Source organism: Peromyscus leucopus, chromosome X (assembly GCF_004664715.2).
Source record: "Peromyscus leucopus breed LL Stock chromosome X, UCI_PerLeu_2.1, whole genome shotgun sequence".
In the NCBI taxonomy this organism is placed as follows: Eukaryota; Metazoa; Chordata; class Mammalia; order Rodentia; family Cricetidae; genus Peromyscus; species Peromyscus leucopus.
Window position 1 is genome coordinate 70,737,964 of NC_051083.1, and position 20,638 is coordinate 70,758,601.

The 20,638-nt window shown below is 39.5% G+C and overlaps 1 pseudogene; it reads left to right on the top strand.

Annotated features, from left to right (window-relative positions):
* The first annotated feature begins 2,950 nt into the window (after positions 1–2,950).
* On the top strand, positions 2,951–19,829 carry LOC114696787 (annotated as a pseudogene).
* Positions 19,830–20,638: the final 809 nt, after the last annotated feature.

A 20,638-nucleotide genomic window follows, 5' to 3' on the forward strand; every position in this document is an offset into this window, starting at 1 on the left:
ATTATAACTCAAATGGACTTAACAGACATCTATAGAACATTCCACCCAAACACAAAAGAATATATAGTCTTCTCTGCTCCTCATGAAACTTTCTCCAAAATTGAACACATACTTGGACACAAAGCAAGTCTCAAGAGGTACAAGAAAATTGAAATAACCCCCCTGCATCCTATCTGACTACCATGGATTAAAGCTGGATTTCAACAACAAAAGAAATCTTATAAACTCATGGAAACTTATTAGTTCTCTACTGAATAAAAACTGAGCCAAGACAGAAAAAAAGAAACAAATGAAGGACTTTCTACAATTGAATGTAAATAAATTCACAATATACCCATACTTATGGGACACAATGAAAGTGATTTTAAGAGGAAAATTTACAGTAGTAACTGACTACATGAAGAAAAGGAGAAAGCCCATACAAGCAATTTTATAGCACACCTGAAAGCTCTAGAACGATAACAAAAAAAAAAATCACACCCAAAAGGAATAGGCGACAAGAAATAATAAAACTCAGGACTGAAATAAATATAATAGAAACAAAGAAAACAATACAGTCAATGAAAACAAAGAGTTGGTTGTTTGGGAAAATCAACAAGATAGACAAACGATTATACAAATTAACTAACAAACAGAAAGAGAATATCCAAATTAACGAAATCAAAAATAAAAAGGGGGACCTAATAGATACCGAGGAAATCAAGAGAATCACAAGCACATACTTTTAAAACCACAAATTGGGATAATCTAAAAGAAATGGATAATTTTCTCGATAGGTACCACTTACCAAAGTTAAATCAAGATCATATAAACAATTTAAATATCCTATTATGTCTATCGAATAGAAGCAGTCATTAAAAGTCTTCTAACCAAAAAAGCTCAGGGCCAGGTGGTTTCAGCACAGAATTTTACCAAACTTTTGAAGAAGAGCTAATGCCAATACTCCTCAAATTATTCCATAAAAGAGAAACAGAAGGAACATTGTCCTATTTATGAAACTAGACACACCCTGATTCCCAAACACATGATTCAACAAAGAGAATTACAGACCAATTTCCCTCATGAACATTGTTGCAAAAATACTCAATAAATACAAAGAAACTAAATCCATGAACACATCAAAAAGACCATCCAGATGCCTACCCTGCACTGATTGGGAACAGGTAAGGACTGGATCTCTGGACTACCAAGCCCAGTTCTCTAGCCCCTAGGCTCCTTCCCCAAGCCAGTGCAGCCCCAGAATGTCCAGATGGCATATAAAATGGCTGACGTACTGCCAGCAGAGATTGGAGAAAAGGGGACCCAAGATTGTGGACCATCAACCCTTCATGTGTTCCCCTCCGGATCTTCTGCTTAGCATGCCTCTAGAGGGCCAAGGCAGAAATGCCTACATGTCCCAAGGTCACGCATATGTCATATCCTCCTTCATATAAATACATCTTGTAATACTAGCCTTTTTCTTCTATCTGATCTTCATTTTCTGTGTTCCTAGATCAATGGTGATTTCTGTGATACAGGAAAGGAGTAAAGTAAATTTCACAGGAAATTATGTAGAGATGATCATACAAGCTGGGGTTAAGGCAGTTATGCAGTTCATGGGAAAGAACCTGCAGCCTGGGGAAGCTTTTCAGGCTTTGATAAACTGTACCGAATGTGTGGTCAACTATAACACATGGTATGATGTGTATCAACACACTGGACTCAAATTGGCCATGATGAATAATTCAATTTCTGAGGATATTTCAAGGACATTGTGTAAAACTTGAGACCCTTAGTGGTATTGGCTGAAGACTGGATGGAGTAACATATAGATGGGATGACAAACTAAAAGTGTGGGAACCTAGAATAGGAGGAAAATAGTGGCCTCCACCAAGAAAGGGAGATGGCAACTTTAATCCAGATATTTTGATTCCTCCTGAAGGAGTGTGGAGACAGTGTGGCAATTGATGGAGTGAATGCTGCAAGCTTTATTGGGTTCCTAGATTAAAAAGAGCTGCCAGAAAAGATGAGCTTCCTTTCATGGAAGCTCTGAAAATTGGATCAGGTCCTCCTTGGAATTGTTGGGATAAGAAAGACAAAAGTTGCTGACTTGCAGGGACAGATTTCTTGTCTGAGGTCATTGTAGCCCACCAGTCATGGGGCTTGGTGTTTGCAGAGGGCTGAGGAGGAACTTAGGCAGCTGCAGGGGTCTTGAGGTCAGAGCAGGCTGTGTGAGAAGGAAATGACTGTCTGGTACATTGACCACTGTTCTTATTTTTTACCTTTTTTTTTTTTTTTGCGAAATTGCTTGTTGTTAGCCTCTGGGTCAAGTGCTCAGAAGGTTGTATAATCATTGATAATAAAAAAAATAGATTATGGTTGCTTTGGTGTTAAGTCTGGGATAGTTCCTGTGTTTAGCTAAAGATGATGAAGAATATATTGGTGATTTTCTAAGAATAACCTTTGGAATCATGGGAATATTCTGTATTGGGTGATTCCCCCTTTTCTTTCTGTTCCCCACTGATTATGATAATAAAAGACTGAGATTACCAGGGCAAAAGTAGAAGCTAGGGAAACTAAAGAAGCTGTCGCAAAGAAGCTACTTAGCAACTGTAGAAGCCCGAAGTGACCTGTCAGCTTGCACTAACACTGTCTCTGAGTCGTTACTGTGCCTTCCAGGTATCCAGTCCTTCAGACCCCCGAAACTGCTGAGGCTAGTCCCCAGCACCAGAGAACCCACAGCAGCCCCCTCCTACCCTCACCCTCTCACCAACCATCCCCTGCCACACCAGCAACCCCCAGGGCCCTATGCCCCATCCTGGACCGATTGGGAAGAAAAGCACCCATATGAGCCAGAGGCCCCACCTGCACCAATTGGAAAAAGAATGACCTGGAGCCCCACCTGTTCAGATTAAAGGAAGAAATGGGTAGATGGCTATGTAAGAACACATTAAACAACATAAAGAGTAATATGGCGCCATCAGAACCTAGTAATCCTATAGCAGCAAGACCTGAACATCCCAAAGCAGATGATCCAGAAAAAAACCACCGTACAAACAACTTTTGATGATAGAGGCCCTAAAAGAGGAAATGAAAAATTCCCCTTAAAGAAATGGAGGAAAAGACAAACAAAAAATTAGAAGAAATCAAGAAATCTCTTTAAAATGTCAAGAAACCCAAGGGGAAAAAATCAAACAAGTGAAGGAAACAGTTCAAGACTTGAAAACTGAAATAGAGGCAATAAAGAAAACACAAACTAAAGGAATTTAGAAAAAAAAATGTAAGTAAAGGATTAGAAGCTACAGAAGCATGCATAACCAACAGAATACAAGAAATGGAAGAAAGAATCACAGGTGTTGAGGATACGATAGAGTATTCATTCATCAAAGAAAATGTTAAATCCAGCAAATTTTTAACACAAAACATCCAGTAAAACTGGGACACCATGAAAACCAAACCTAAGAATAATAGGAATAGAAGAAGTAGAAGAATTCCAGCTCAAAGGCATAGAGAATATATTCAACAAAATTGTAGAAGAAAACTTTCCCAATCTAAAGAAAGACATGATCCTGCCCCTGACTTCCCTTCTGGACCAGAGGTGAGTATCCGGGCCCAACCCAGACCCCATCCCTGGACTCCAGCCATTCTGGGAAAACCTGCCCAACTTGGCCCCAGGTTCTGGCCACCGGGCAGGTCCCCTTCTAGCCCCACCGGGAGGGATCCCCTTTTCCAAGCCCCCCAGCAGCCCCTGCAATCTCCGCACCATGGCCCCACGCCCATCTGCCCGAGACCCCAGCCACTTCCTGAGACTTAGAGACCGGCCTCCAGCTCCCATCCTTCCCCCGACTTCCCTTCTGGACCAGCGACTTCCAGTTCAGATAAGAGCTTCCATCCTGCCCCAGAGTTCCCATTTGGACAAGAGAACTCCCATCTGGACAAGAGAGAGAGAGACTTCCTGAATCTGTCAGCTCTTTCTGAACCAAGTACACTGATAAGACCAAGAAGGAACCACAAGGAGATGGGCAGATGTCAAGGCAGAAGTACATACAACAAAATGAAGAGCAATACAGCATCACCAGAACCTAGCACACCTCCAACATCTAGACCTGAACATCAAAAATTGGAAGAAGCAGAAGAAAGTAGCCTTATGAGTAACATCATGAAGAAGTTAGAGGCTTGTGTAGAGGAAAAGACAAGAAAATTGGAAGAACGCTGTAAACAATTAGAGGAAAGGGCAAACAAATTAGAAGAAAACAATAAAGTCCTGGAAGAAAACAATAAAGTCCTGGAAGAAAACAATAAAATACTGAAAGAAAATCATGAACAAGCAATGAAAAAATAAAGGAAACAGTCCAAGACCTGAAAAGGGAAATTGAAAAAATAAAGAAGACACAAACAGAGGGAATGCTGGAAATAGAAAATCTGAATAAAAGATCGGGAACTTCAGATGCAGGTATAACCAACAGAATACAAGAGATGGAAGAGAGGATCTCTGGCATTGAACATACAGTAGAAGAAATAGTTTCATCAGTGGAAGGAAACACTAAAGCCAACAAAGTCATGAACCAAAATGTCCAAGAAATTTGGGACACCATGAAAAGACCAAACCTACAAATTATAGGGATAGAAGAAGATGAAGAATACCAACTCAAAGGCACAGAAAATATATTCAACAAAATTATAGAAGAAAACTTTCCCAACTTAAAGAAGGAAATGCCTATGAAGATACAAGAAGCCTATAGAACACCAAACAGACTAGACCCTCCAAAAAAGTCCCCTGGACACATAATAATTAAACAACTAAATGTACAGAATAAAGAAAGAATATTAAGAGCAGCAAAGGAAAAAGGCCAAGTGACCTATAAAGGTAAACCCATCAGAATAACACCCGATTTCTCAATGGAGACTTTGAAAGCCAGAAGGACCTGGACAGATGTAATGCAGACACTAAGAGACCATGGATGTCAGCCCAGACTAATATACCCAGCAAAACTTTCAATCATCATAGATGGAAGGAACAAGACATTCGAAGACAAAGCCAGATTTAAACAATACCTATCCACAAACCCAGCCCTACAGAAAGCACTAGAAGGAAAATTCCAACTGAAGGAAGTCAGATACACACTCGAAAACACAGGCAATAGATAAAGCCACAACAGTAAACCCCAAAGAAGAGAAGTACACACAGACTACCACCAAAAATAACAGGGATGAACAATCACTGGTTGTTAATATCCCTTAATATCAACGGACTTAATTCACCTATAAAAAGACATAGGCTTAGAGAATGGATATGAAAGCAGGACCCATCTTTCTGCTGCATACAAGAAACACATCTCAAATTCAAAGACAGACACTACCTAAGAATAAAAGGCTGGGAAAAGACTTTCCAATCAAATGGTCTTAAGAAACAAGCGGGTATAGCCATCCTGATATCTAACAAAATAGACTTCAAACTAAAATCAATCAAAAGAGATCAAGAAGGGCATTACATCTTCATCACAGGAATGATCCACCAAGACGAAGTTTCAATTCTGAACATTTATGCCCCAAACACAAGGGCACCCACATATGTAAAAGAAACATTACTAAAGCTTAAACCACATATAAAACCCCACACATTAATAGTGGGAGATCTCAACACCCCACTTTCACCACTGGACAGATCTCCCAAATCGAAACTTAACAGAGAAATAAAGGACTTAACTGATGTCATGACCCAATTGGACCTAATAGATATCTACAGAACATTCCATCCTAACAAGAAAGAATATACCTTCTTCTCAGCACCCCATGGAACTTTCTCTAAAATTGACTACATACTTGGCCACAAAGCAAATCTCAACAGATACAAAACAATTGGAATAACCTCCTGTGTTCTATCAGACCACCATGGTTTAAAGTTAGATTTCAACAACAACAAAAACTACAGAAAACCTACAATCTTATGGAAACTGAATAATGCTCACCTGAATCACCATTGGGTTAAGGAAGAAATAAAGAAAGAAATTAAAGACTACCTAGAGATCAATGAAAATGAAGATACCACATACCCAAACTTATGGGACACTATGAAAGCAGTGTTAAGAGGGAAATTCATAGCACTAAATGCCCACATAAAGAAGTTGGAGAAATCCCACACTAGTGACTTAACAGCACACCTGAAAGCTCTAGAACAAGAAGAAGCAAAGTCTCCCAGGAAGAATAGACGCCAGGAAATTATCAAAGTGAGAGGTGAAATTAATACATTAGAAACTAAGAGAATAATACAAAAAATTAATGAAACAAAGAGTTGGTTCTTTGAGAAAATCAACAACATAGACAAGCCCTTATCCAAACTAACCAAAAGACAGAGAGAGAGAATGCAAATCAACAAAATCAGAAATGAAAAGGGGGACATAACAACAGACATTGAGGAAATTCAGAGAATTATAAGGTCATATTTCAAAAACCTCTACTCCATAAAACTGGAAAACCTAAAAGAAATGGACATTTTTCTGGATAGGTACCACATACCTAAGTTAAATCAAGACCAGATAAACTATTTAAATAGTCCAATAACCCCTAAGGAAATAGAAACAGTCATTAAAAGTCTCCCAACCAAAGAAAGCCCAGGAACAGATGGTTTCAGCGCAGAATTCTACCAGATCTTCAAAGAAGAGTTAATACCAATACTCTCTAAATTGTTCCACATAATAGAAACAGAAGGAACATTACCAAACTCCTTCTATGAGGTTACAATTACCCTGATTCCTAAACCAAACAAGGATGCAACAAAGAAAGAGAACTACAGACCGATCTCCCTCATGAACATTGATGCAAAAATACTCAATAAAATACTGGCAAACAGACTCCAAGAACACATCAGAACAATTATCCACCATGATCAAGTAGGCTTCATCCCAGGGATGCAAGGGTGGTTCAACATACGAAAGTCCATCAATGTAATACACCATATAAACAAACTCAAAGAAAAAAACCACATGATCATCTCACTAGATGCAGAAAAGGCATTTGACAAAATCCAACACCCCTTCATGATAAAAGTCTTGGAGCGATCAGGAATACAGGGAACATACCTAAACATAATAAAGGCAATTTACAGCAAGCCAACAGCCAACATCAAATTAAATGGAGAGAAACTCAAAGCAATTCCACTAAAATCAGGAACGAGGCAAGGCTGTCCACTCTCCCCATACTTATTCAATATAGTACTTGAAGTTCTAGCCAGAGCAATAAGACAACATAAGGAGATTAAGGGGATACAAATTGGAAAGGAAGAAGTCAAGCTTTCCCTATTTTCAGATGACATGATAGTATACTTGAGTGACCCCAAAGATTCCACCCAGGAATTGATAAAGCTTATAAACACCTTCAGCAAAATAGCAGGATACAAGATCAACTCAAAAAAATCAGTAGCCCTCCTACATACAATGGACAAAGAAGCTGAGAAGGCAATTAGAGATACATCACCCTTTACAATAGCCACAAATGACATAAAATACCTTGGGGTAACACTAACCAAGCAAGTGAAGGACCTATATGACAAGAACTTTAAGTCCTTGAAAAAAGAAATTGAAGATGTCAGAAAATGCAAAGATCTCCCATGCTCATGGGTAGGCAGGTTTAACATAGTAAAAATGGCAATCTTACCAAAAGCAATCTACAGATTCAATGCAATCCCCATCAAAATACCAACACAATTCTTCACAGACCTGGAAAGAATAATACTCAACTTCATATGGATAAACAAAAAACCCAGGATAGCCAAAAGATTCCTGTACAATAAAACAAACTCTGGAGGCATCACAATCCCTTACTTCAAGCTCTACTATAGAGCTACAGTAATAAAAACAGCTTGGTATTGGCATAAAAACCGATATGTGGACCAATGGAATCGAATTGAAGACCCTGACATTAACCCACACACCTATGGACATATAATTTTTGACAAAGAAGCCAAAAGTGTACAATGGAAAAAAGAAAGCATCTTCAACAAATGGTGCTGGCATAACTGGATATTAACATGTAGAAGGCTGCAAATAGATAGATTCATGTCTGTCACCGTGCACAAAACTTAAGTCCAAGTGTATCAAGGACCTCAACATAAATCCAGCTACTCTGAACCTGCTAGAAGAGAAAGTAGGAAGTAGTCTTGAACGCATTGGCATAGGAGATCACTTCCTAAATATAACACCAGTAGCACAGACACTGAGAAAAACAATCAATCAATGGGACCTCTTGAAACTGAGAAGCTTTTGTAGAGCAAAGGATACGGTCAACAAGGCAAAGCGACAGCCTACAGAATGGGAAAAGATCTTCACCAACCCCACACGTGACAGAGGACTGATATTCAGAATATAAAGGAACTCAAGAAATTAGCCATCAAAACGACCAATAGTCCAATTGAGAAATGGGCTTTAGAACTAAACAGAGAATTCTCAACAGAGGAAACTCAAAAGACTGAAAGACATTTAAGGAATTGTTCAACATCCCTAATCATCAGGGAAATGCAAATCAAAACAACTCTGAGATACCACCTTTCGCCTGTCAGAATGGCTAAGATCAAAAACACTGAAGACACTTTATGCTGGAGTGGATGTGGAACTAGGGGAACTCTCCTCCACTTCTGGTGGGAATGCAAGCTTGTACAACCACTTTGGAAATCAATATGGCGCTTTCTTAGAAAATTGGGAATCAATCTCCCCCAAGATCCAGCTATACCACTCCTGGGCATATACCCAAGAAATGCTCAATCATACCACAAGAGCACTTGCTCAGCTATGTTCATATCAGCATTGTTTGTAATAGCCAAAACCTGGAAACAACCTAGATGCCCTTCAACTGAAGAATGGATAAATAAATTGTGGCACATATACACAATGGAATACTACTCAGCAGAGAAAAACAATGACACCATGAGGTTTGCAGGCAAATGGATGGATCTAGAAAAAATCATCCTGAGTGAGGTAACCCAGACTCAGAAAGACAAATATGGTATGTACTCACTCATAGGAAGATGCTAGATGTGGAACAAGGATGACTGGACTGCTACTCACATCACCAGTGAGGCTACCTGGAAAACGGGACCCAAGAAAGACATGGAGAAATGGATGAGATCTACATGAACAGCCTGGACATGAGTGGGAGCAATGAAGGGCGAGGGTCGAGGGAAAGAGAGTGGGAGATCCTAGCTGGATCAAGAAAAGAGAGGGAGAACAACGAATAGGAGACAATGGTAAATGAAGACCACATGAGAAAAGGAAGAAACAAAGAGCTAAAGAGGCCCACAGAAATCCACAAAGATACCCCCACAAAAGACTGCTGGCAATGGTCGAGAGACAGCTGGGACTGACCTACTCTGGTGATGGGATGGCTAAACACCCTAATATTTGTGCCATAAACCCCATCCAAGGACTGAGGAATCTGGATGCAGACATCCACGGCTAGCCCCGTGGTGGAGCACTGTGAGTCTAATTAGTGAGAAAGAGGAGGGTTTATATGAGCGAGAATTGTTGAAACCAAGGTTGGATAAAGCACAGGGACAAATAACCAAATGAATGGAAACACATCAACTATGAACCAAAGGCTGAGGGGCCCCCAACTGGATCAGGCCCTCTGAATAGGTGAGACAGTCAATTGGCTTGATCTGTTTGGGAGGCATCTAGGCAGTGGTACCAGGTCCTGGGCTCGTTGCATGAGTTAGCTGTTTGAAACCTGGGACTTATGCAGGGACGCTTGGCTCAATCTGGGAGGAGGGGACTGGATCTGCCTGGACTGAGTCTATCAGGTCAATCCCAGTCCTCGGGGTAGACCTTGATGTGGAGGAGGTGGGAATGGGGGGTAGGCTGGGGGGAAGGGGAAGGGGGCAGGAAGGGAGAGAACAAGGGAATCTGTGGCTATTATGTAGAACTGAATAGTATTGTAAAATAAAATAAAATAAAATAAAATAAAAATCAAAAAAAAGAAAGAAAGAAAGACATGCCTATGCAGGTACAAGAAGCATACAGAACACCAAATACACTGGATCACAAAAAAGTTCCCTTGCTACATAATAGTCAAAACACTAAACATACAGAATAAAGAAAGAATAATAAGAGCAGCAAAGGAAAAAGTCAAGTAACATAAAAAAAGGCACATCTATCAGAATTACACACGACTTCTCAATGGAAACTCTCAAAGCCAGAAGGTCCTGGACAGACATTCTGGAGATACCAAGAGAACACAGATGCCAGCCCAGACTACTATACCCATCAAAACTTTCAATCACCATAGATGAAGAAAACAAGATATTCCGTGACAAAACCAGATTTAAACATTACATATCCACAAATCCAGCCCTACAGAAAGTACTAGAAGGAACACTCCAACCCAATGAAGTTAGCTACAACCACCAAAACACAGGCAATAAATAATCTCACACCAGCAAATCACAAAGAAGGGAAACACACACACACACACACACACACACACACACACACACACACACACATTACCATAAATTAACAGGAATTAACAATCACTGGTCATTAATATCCTTTAATATCAATGGATTCAATTCACCTATAAAAAGACACAGGCTAACAGAATGGATATGAAAACAGGATCAATCCTGCTGCTGCATATAAGAAACACACCTCAACCTCTAAGATAGACATTACCTCAGAGTAAAGGGTTGGGAAAAAACTTTTCAAACGGATCTAAGAAACAAGCTGGTGTAGCTATCCTAATATCTAACAAAATATACTTCAAACTAAAATCAATCAAAAGAGATGAAAAAGGGCATTGCATATTCATCACAGAAAAAATCCATCAAGAAGAAGTCTCAATTCTTAACATTTATGCCCCAAATACAAGGGCACCTACATTTGTCAAAGAAACACCTCAAATCACACATCAAACCCCATACACTAATAATGGGAGACTTCAACATCCTTCTCTCACCAATGGACGTGTCTGCTAGACAGAAATTCAACAGAGAAATAAGGGAACTGACAGATGTTATTACTCAAATGGACCTAACAGACATCTATAGAACATTTCACCCTAACACAAAAGAATATACATGCTTTTCAGCACTCCATGGAGTCTTCTCCAACACTGACCACATAGTCAGTAAAAATAAATAAATAAATACATAAATAAATAAATAAATAAATATAAAATGAATAAATAAATTTCAACAGATACAAAAAAGAAAAAATGGAATAATCCCCTACATCTCATTGGACCACCACGGCTTAAAGCTAGAATTCAACAACAACACAAAATGCAGAAAGCCTACAAACTCATGGAAACGAGAAATGCTCATCCAAATCACTACTGGGTCAAGGAAGAAACAAAGAAAGAAATTAAAGATTTCCTAGAATTCAATGAAAATGAATGCACAACATACCCAAACTTATGTGACACTGAGAAAGCAGTTCTAAGAGGAAAGTTCATAGCACTAAGTGCCTACATAAAGAAGTTGGTGAAATCCCACACTAGTGACTTAACAGCACACCTGAAAGCTCTAGAACAAAAAGAAGCAAACTCACCCAGGAGGAGTAGACAACAGGAAATAATCAAACTGAGGGCTGAAATCAATAAAATAGAAACAAAGAGAACAATACAAAGAATCAATGAAACAAAGAGTTGGTTCTTTGAGAAAATCAACAAGACAGACAAACCCTTATCCAAACTAACCAAGAAGCAGAGAGAGAATATCTAATTTAACAAAATTAGAAATGAAAAGGGGGACATAATTACAGACACTGAGGAAATCCAGAGAATCATTAGGCCATACTTTGAAAACTTGTACTCCACAAAATTGAAAAATCTAAAAGAAATGGAAAAATTTCTGGATAGGTACCCCAAACCAAAATTAAATCAAGATCAGATAAACAATTTAAATAGACCTATAACCCCTAAGGAAATCGAAGCAATCATCAAAAGTCTCCCAATCAAAAAAAGCCTAGGGCCAGTGCAGAATTCTACCAATACTCTGGAAATTGTTCTGAACAATAGAAATAGAAGAAACATTACCAAATTCTTTTTATGAGGTTACAGCTACCCTGATACCCAAACCACATAAAGATGCAACTAGGAAAGAGAATTACAAACCAATCTCTCTTATGAACATTGATGCAAAATTTTTCAATAAAATACTATAAAAAACCGAATCCAAGAACACATAAAAAATCATGCACCCTGATCAAGTAGACTTCATCCCAGAGATGCAGGTATGGTTCAAAATATAACAATCTGTCAATGTAATCCACCATACAAACAAACTGTAAGCAGAAAACCACATAATCATCTCATTAGATGCTGAAAAAACCTTTGACAAAATCCAATACCCCTTCATGATAAAGGTCTTGAAGAGATCAAGGTTCCAAGAACATATTTAAACATAATAAAGGCAATATACACCAAGCCAACAGCCAACATCAAAACAAATGGGGAGAAAATTCAAAGTGAGTCTATTAAAATCAGGAACAAGACAAGGTTGTCCACTCTCTCCATACCTATTCAATATAGTACTTGAAGTTCTAGCTAGAGCAATAAGACAACAAAAAGAGATCAAAGGGATACAAATTGGAAAGGAAGAAGTCAGACTTTCACTATTTGCAGATGATATGATACATAAGCAACCCCAAAAATTCTACCAAGGTACTCCTATAGCTGATAAACACCTTCAGTAATGTGGCAAGATACAAGATTAACTCAAAAAATCAGTAGCCCTCCTATATACAAATGATAAAGGGACTGAGAAAGAAATCAAAGAAATATTACTTTTTACAATAGCCACAAACAATGTAAAATATCTTTGGGTAACTCTAACCAAACAAGTGAAAGACCTGTATGACAAGAACTTTAAGTCTTTGAAGAAATAAATTGAAGAAGATATCAGAAAATTGAAAGATCTCCCATGTTCTTGAATAGGTGAGATCATCATAGTAAAAATGGCAATTTTACCAAAAGCAATCTACAGATTCGATGCAATCCCCATCAAAATCACAATGCAATTCTTCACAGACCTTGAAAGAACAATACTCAACTTCATGTGGAAAAACAAAAAACCCAGGATAGCCAAAACAATCCTATACAATAAAGGAACTTCCAGAGGTATCACCATTCCTGACTTTAAGCTCTACTATAGAGCTATTTTAATAAAAACAGCTTGGTATTGGCATAAAAATGGACACATTGATCAATGCAATCAAATCCAAGACCCTGACATTAATCCACACACCTACAATGATCTGGTATTTGACAACAAAGCCAAAACTGTGCAATGGGGAAAAGAAAGCATCTTGAACAAATGGTGCTGGCATAACTGTATATCTACATGTAGAAGGCTTCAAATAAATCCATATCTGTTGCCATGCACAAAACTCAAGTCCAAGTGGATCAAGGACTTCAACATAAATCCAGAAGTAGGAAGTAGTCTTGAATGCATTGGCTCAGGAGTCCACTTCCTAAGTATAACACCAGTAGCACAGATACTGAGAGCAACAATTAAAAAATGGGACCTCCTGAAACTGAGAAGCTTCTTTAAGGTGAAGGACACTGTCACTAAGACAAAAAGGCAGCCTACAGAATGAGAAAAGATCTTTACAAACCCCACATCTGACAAAGAGCTGATCTCAAAAATATATTAAGAACTCAAGAAACTAGACCTCAAAATATCAAACAATCCAATTAAAAAATGGGCTACATAGCTAAACAGAGAAATTGCAACAGAAGAATCTCAAATGGCCAAAAGACATTTAAGGAAATGTTCAACATCCTTAGCCATCAGGGAAATGCAAATCAAAACAACTCTGAGATACCATCTTACACCTGTCAGAATGGCTAAAATAAAAAACACTGATGACAGCTTATGTTGGAGAGGATTCAGAACAAGGGGAACATTCCTCCACTGTTCATGTGAGTGCAATCTTGTACAGCCACGCTGGAAATCAGCAAGGCAGTATCTCAGAAAATTGGGAATCAACCTAACTCAAGACCCAGTAATATCACTCCTGGGCATATACCCAAAAGATGCTCAACCACACCACAAGGACATTTGCTCAGCTATGTTCATAGCAACATTATTCGTAATAGCCAGAACCTGGAAACAATCAAAATGCCCTTCAACCGAAGAATGGATAAAGGAAATGTGGTACATTTACACAATGGAGTATTACACAGTGGTAAACAAACGAACTAATTAACAACAACAACAAAAAACAACCACAAAACAATGTTATCATTAAATTTGTAGGCAAATGGTTGGAACTAGAAAAAAATCATCCTTAGTGAGATAATCCAGGCCCAGAAATATAAATCTGGTATGTATTCACTTATATGTGGATATTAGCCATTAGGTAAATAATAACCAAGCTACCATAGACCCAGAGAGGTTAGACATAGAGCAAGGGACTAGGAAGGATGCAGGGATATCCATGGGAGAGGGAAATAGTATAGATTTTATCAGTGAACCGGGGACAGGGTCAAGAAGATGAAAAGAGGAGGATCAATTCTAGAAGGGAAGGGGAGATGGGGTTGAGAGAGGGAATGCAGGAACAGATGGCTAGAATTGACAGGCATTTGAACGGCTGTATGGAAACCAGAAACTTCCTAAAATATATGAAGGCAATCGTGATGAAGTCTCCAAATAATGAGGGAGATGTAGTCCTAAATACCCAACTAGCCATCTCTTGTCATCAGACAAAGCTTCCAGTCCTGGGACTGGGTTATGTCAAATTAAGTTTTTGGCCAAAGGGGTTCTATGGAAATTCCCTAACAACCCAGGCTGTTTTTGCCAAGACAGTTGATTGCTCTCCACAAACTGACAGCAAGGCTCCAGTGCTTGAATCCTCCCTCACACAACTCATTGAACATGGCGAGGTTGAGCAGGTGCCCACATAATGCCTTCACCCTACATTTTAGTGTCTTTTGTGTAAGAAGGTACTCTTCAGGCTATTAAACAATAAATATAAACATGTAAATACCAACTCAGCCCGTAAACCTTTGGTCTGTCCTGCTTGCAAAATATGCTAGGGTAATGATGGCACAAAGCTTGTGGGAGTAACCAATCCATGTCTGATTTGACTTAAGGCTCACTCCAGGAGCTCATACCTGACACAGCTTGGGTGACCAAGAACCAGGGACTAGATAGCCCAGAAACCTAGGGTAAAACCAAATACTACTGTTCTAAAGCTAAACAAAATAACAGTAAAATGACTCCTAATGATATTCTGCTATACTCATAGATCAGTGCCTTGTTCAGTCATCATCAGAGAGGTTTCCTCCTGGAAGCAGATGGGAACAAATACAGATACCCACAGTCAGACAACACACACACACACACACACACACACACACACACACACACACAGAGAGAGAGAGAGAGAGAGAGAGAGAGAGAGAGAGAGAGAGAGAGAGAGAGCCCTTGGAACACACAGCTCTAAATGGGATGTCTCCATCAAATCCCTCCCCTCAGAGCTCAGGGAAGAGGAGACACAAAGAGTATAAGAGCCAAATCAACTGAGCAATGTGTACATGAGCTCATGGAGAGAGAAGCCACATGCACAGGGCCTACACTGCTCTGCACCAGTCCTCTGAACAAATATTATACCATTCAATTTAGTGTTTTTATGGGGCACCTGAGTGTGTGAACCAGTGGGTCTCTGATTCTTGTGTCTTCTCTTGGAGCTCTTTTCCTTCTGTTGGTTTGCATTGTCTCACTTGATGTGATTATTTTGCTTTATCTTATTATATTTATTTTGTTAAAAATTAAAATCAAGGGCTGGAGAGATGGCTCAGAGGTTAAGAACACTGACTGCTCTTCCAAAGGTCCCGAGTTCAATTCCCAGCAACCACATGGTGGCTCACAACCATCTGTAATGAGATCTGGTGCCCTCTTCTGGCCTGTAGTCATACATGCTGTATACATAATAAATAAATAAATCTTTTTTTTTTTTTTTTAAAGGGCTGGAGAGATGGCTCACTGGTTAAGGGCACTGGCTGCTCTTCCAAAGGTCCTGAGTTCAATTCCCAGCAACCACATGGTGGCTCACAGCCATCTGTAATGAGATCTGGCGCCCTCTTCTGGCCAGCAGGCATACATGCAGATAGAACACTGCATGTTGATAGATAAATCAAAATAATTTACTACCACCTCCCAAGGGACATAGCTTATACATCTTTCATACAAACTTTTATAATTATTTGACACCCACAGTCTATGAAAAATGATGCTTGTAAAAAAAAAGAAAGAAAGAAAAGAAATAGGAGCAAGAGAGAGAACAAAGGCAGAGTATAAAGTAAGTTAATTCTGGGAAGTCAACAACTACTAAATATTTCCTTATATTTTCCTACTTTCTATGGGAAAATATTTACATTTTACTGAATTTGAAATTGTCAGTGGGGTTTATCACATAGAAAACTATATGGAAAGCCAAAGTCTGTTTTGAAATACACAGTTAAAAACTAAGCTTCAAATTGTTCTTTGAATATTAAGTAAAAGAATATGTAGAGAAAGTCAATTAGTAGTCAATAACTATGTATGAAAATGTCATTTTTAAAAATCAAAATTGAGAATGAAGTACTAGTCTGATTATGAGAAGCCAGTTCAGGCACCCTCACCACTATTGCTCGTAGTCTAATCTGGGGTCATCCTTATGGATTTCTGGGAATTTTCCTAGCACCAGGTTTCTCCCTTACCTCGTAATGTCTTCCTCTATCAAGATACTCTTTCATTGTTTTCCCATTCTGTCCCTCCCTCAGATTGACCATCCTGTTCCCTCATGTTCTCATCCCCCATCCCTTCCCTGCTATTGCCCCCCCATTGCCAGTTTACTCACATTTTATCTATTTCCCATTTCCAGGTTAATTGATGTGTCCCTCTTAGGGTCTTCCTTGTTTCCTAGCTTCTCAGAGCTGTGGGTTGTAATCTGATTATCCTTTGCTTTACATCTAGTATCTACTTATGAGTAAGTACATACCATGTTTGTCTTTCTGAGTCTGGGTTACCTCACTCAGGATGATATTTTCTAGTTCCATCCATTTACCTGCAAATTTCATGATGTCATTGTTTTTTACAGCTGAATAGTACTCCATTGTGTATATGTGCCACATTTTCTTTATCCATTCTTTGGTTGAGGGGCATCTAGGTTGTTTCCAGGTTCTGGCTATTATGAACAATGCTGATATGAACATAGTTGAGCACGTGCCCTTGTGATATGATTGAGCATTCCTTGGGTATATGCCCAAGAGTGGTATCATTGGGTCTTGAAGTAGATTGATTCCCAATTTTCTGAGAAGTCGCCATAGTGATTTCCAGAGTGGCTGTACAAGCTTGCACTCCCGTCAATAGTGGAGGAATGTTCCCTTTGTTCCGAATCTTCTCCAACATAAGTTGTCATCAGTGATTTTGATCATAGCCATTCTGATAAGTGTAAGGTGGTACCTCAGAGTTGTTTTGATTTTCATTTCCCTGATGACTAAGGATGTTAAGCAATTCCTTAAATGTCTTTTGGCCGTTTGGGATTCTTGTGTTGAAAATTCTCTGTTTAGCTCTGTAGCCCATTTCTTAATTGGTTTGTTTAATAGTTTGCTGTCTAGTTTCTTGAGTTCTTTATATATTTTGCAGATCAGCCCTCTGTCAGATGTGGAGTTTGTAAAGATCTTTTCCCATTCTGTAAGCTGTTGTTTTATCTTATTGATCATGTCCTGTAGCTGAAGTTTTCCTGTGTCCTGCCTAGCCTGTGGTCAGGACAAATCTCTCTCATCCACCAGTCCCACTGCCGCTCAGATCCAACTAAACACACAGAGGCTTATATTAATTAAAACTGTATGGCCGAATGGCTCAGGCTTCTTGCTAGCTAGATCTTACATCTTAAATTAACCCATTTCTATAAATCTATACCTTGCCAAATGGCTTACTGGTATCTTTAAATCTTGCTTCTTATGGCATTGGCTGGCAGGGTCTCCTGATTCAGCCTTCCTGTCCCCAGTATTCTCCTCTCTCTTTGTCCTGCCTATACTTCCTGCCTAGCTACTGGCCAATCAACACTTTATTTATTAGTCAATCAGAGCAACACATTCACAGCATACAGAAAGACATCCACAGCAATGTCCTTTGCCTTACAGAAGCTTCTCATTTTCAGGAGGCCCCATTTATTATGCGGAGTTCCACAGCCAAGCACCAGGCTGAAATCTGGGATTCCAGTCAAAGAGAGGGAGAGGGATTATATGAGCAAGTGGGGGTCATGATCATGATGGAAAAATCTACAGAGACAACTGAACCAAGCTCATAGGAACTCACAAACTTCAGACCAATAGCTGTGGAACCTGCATGGGGCCTGACTAGACTCTTTGCATAAGGGATACAGTTGTGTAGCTTGGTCTGTTTGAGGGGCCCCAGCAATGTGATCAGGATCTATCCCTGGTGCATAAGCTGGATTTCTGGATCCCATTACCTATGCTTAGATACCTTGCTCACTCTTGAGGAAGTGGAGAGGGGCTTGGTCCTGCCTCAACTGAATGTACCAGGCCTTGCTGTTCCCCCACGAGAGAACTTACCCTTTTGGAGGAGGGAGGAGGGGTGGGTCAGGAGGGAGGGTTAGGCAGGGATGTGGGGAGCAGGAGCAGGAATGAGAGGGGGATTTGTGGTTGGCATGTAAAATGAATAAATTTTTTTAAAATAAAAAAAAGAAAATGAAGTACTAGGGTAAACATGAAAAGATGATTACATAGCACTGTACATTATATTACATTACATTGTATTGGAGTGTCTGGGTCATTTTCACACTAAGCAGTTCATCAATGATATCAGTGTTTCATTCAGACATTGCTACTCATTTTTAAAAAGGAAAAATTTCCAAAGTTGTAACTAACGGTGATAGACATTTAAGATTAATTTTCTGAAGAAGTTACTTTGATAGAAAATGATCAGTTATGGAAAATTTTAAGACCTTAATAATCAATTCTGAAGAAACAGAGACATGAACTGTATCATAATTCCCAGAGTTTTGAGAAAATAAGATTTCTCCAATTCTGTACATGCTTGTTTGTGATTTTAAGTATTTTCCTATTTTCATATTTACTGCTAATTGTGAAGGAAATTTTATTAATATTAAAATTAATGACAAATGCACTTCAATCAACTATAAACAAAGAGCCATATTTAAAAATCTACCTAAATTACCCATTGAAAATTCAGAAATAGCCCCTTGTTCCTTGCCTGTCTTGTGTGTCTCACTCATGTCAAGCCCAGGCTGGGTCCTGGGGTGAAGGAGCTGCCTGGCTACCACCAGCAGGGATACTTGAGGGAGGTCTCTGGAGGAGGTAGATCTCAGAAGGGACCTAGAGCTCGAGTGAGGTGACTGTCCCAGCCCGGGCCGTGGCCATGCTACCAAACGAAAGAAGAAGCAGTGACAGAACCGAACCACGTTCAACAGCAGCCAGTTTCAGGCCCTGGAGAGAGTGTTCGAACGCACAAACTACCGTGACACCTTTGTGCGTGAGGAGTTGGCCCGGCGTGTCAACCTCAGGTGTCCAGGTCTGATTCCAGAACCGCCGTGCCAAGTTTCGCCTGAATGAACGTGCCATGCTGGCTACCCGCTCTGCCTCGCTGCTCAAGTCCTATGGCCAGGAGGCCGCCATTGAGCAGCCCGTGGCCCCCCGACCTACCGCACTGAGCCCAGATTATCTGTCTTGGCTGGCCGGCATCATCCTGCTACAGCTCTGTGCCTCCCTACAGCCCCGGAGGTTCAAGTCCTGTGACCCCCGGGGTCAACATGGCCAACAGCATTGCCAGCCTGCGCCTCAAGGCCAAAGAGTTCAGCCTTCACCACAGCCAGGTGCCCACAGTGAACTGACAGTGTGCGCTGTGTCCAGCCTCCTCCTGGCCCAACGACAGACAGCAGCAATGGAAGTGGCCTTGTCTGTCCCTGTGCCCAGAGGGACTGGGCAACCTCTCCTGTGCCTTCTCTTTATCCCAGCTTCCTGAGTTCCAGAGGCCTGCTGGGTACTGGAAGGGCTTATGGTGGCTGAGATTGTGGCCTGAGGTCCCTGGAGCGGCCTGGCCAGAAGGTGGAACAGGAGTCTGCTAAGGAACTCACTTATGTATTAAAACCAAAAAGCTTTTGTCTTTAAGGAATAAAACCATTTAAAAAAAAAAGAAAATTCAGAAATACTAGATTCTGATAATGCAATTAACAAATATGCAAATGATAAACCTTAAAACCAGAAACTGATATATTTGCTAGTCCTATAGTGGGTGACCGATATGTAGACAGTTTTATTCTTATTAGAAAAATAAATTCACGAAAAATTTTAAATATTATCTATTTTTATTTTATAGTTTGTGCTATAGTATTTCTTTTATTTTGTATTTTATTTTCATATTGATATTGTATTATAAATATGTATGCTATACTTTAAGTGCTAAAACATAATAAAAGAAAATTTTCAGTCTTTTAATCATGACCATTGTTATTTGTTTATTTAATCGTTATTTAATAATATAATTTCATCGGATACTCATTAAAAAATAATCTGCTTCAAGTATCAAATATGCTTAATACACCATTAATTCCAAGTATATAGTTTACACTTAAGAAATAGTTGTTGAATGAATGGGTGAATGCACTTAATTAATATTGAGAAGTTAATGGGCACATTATGA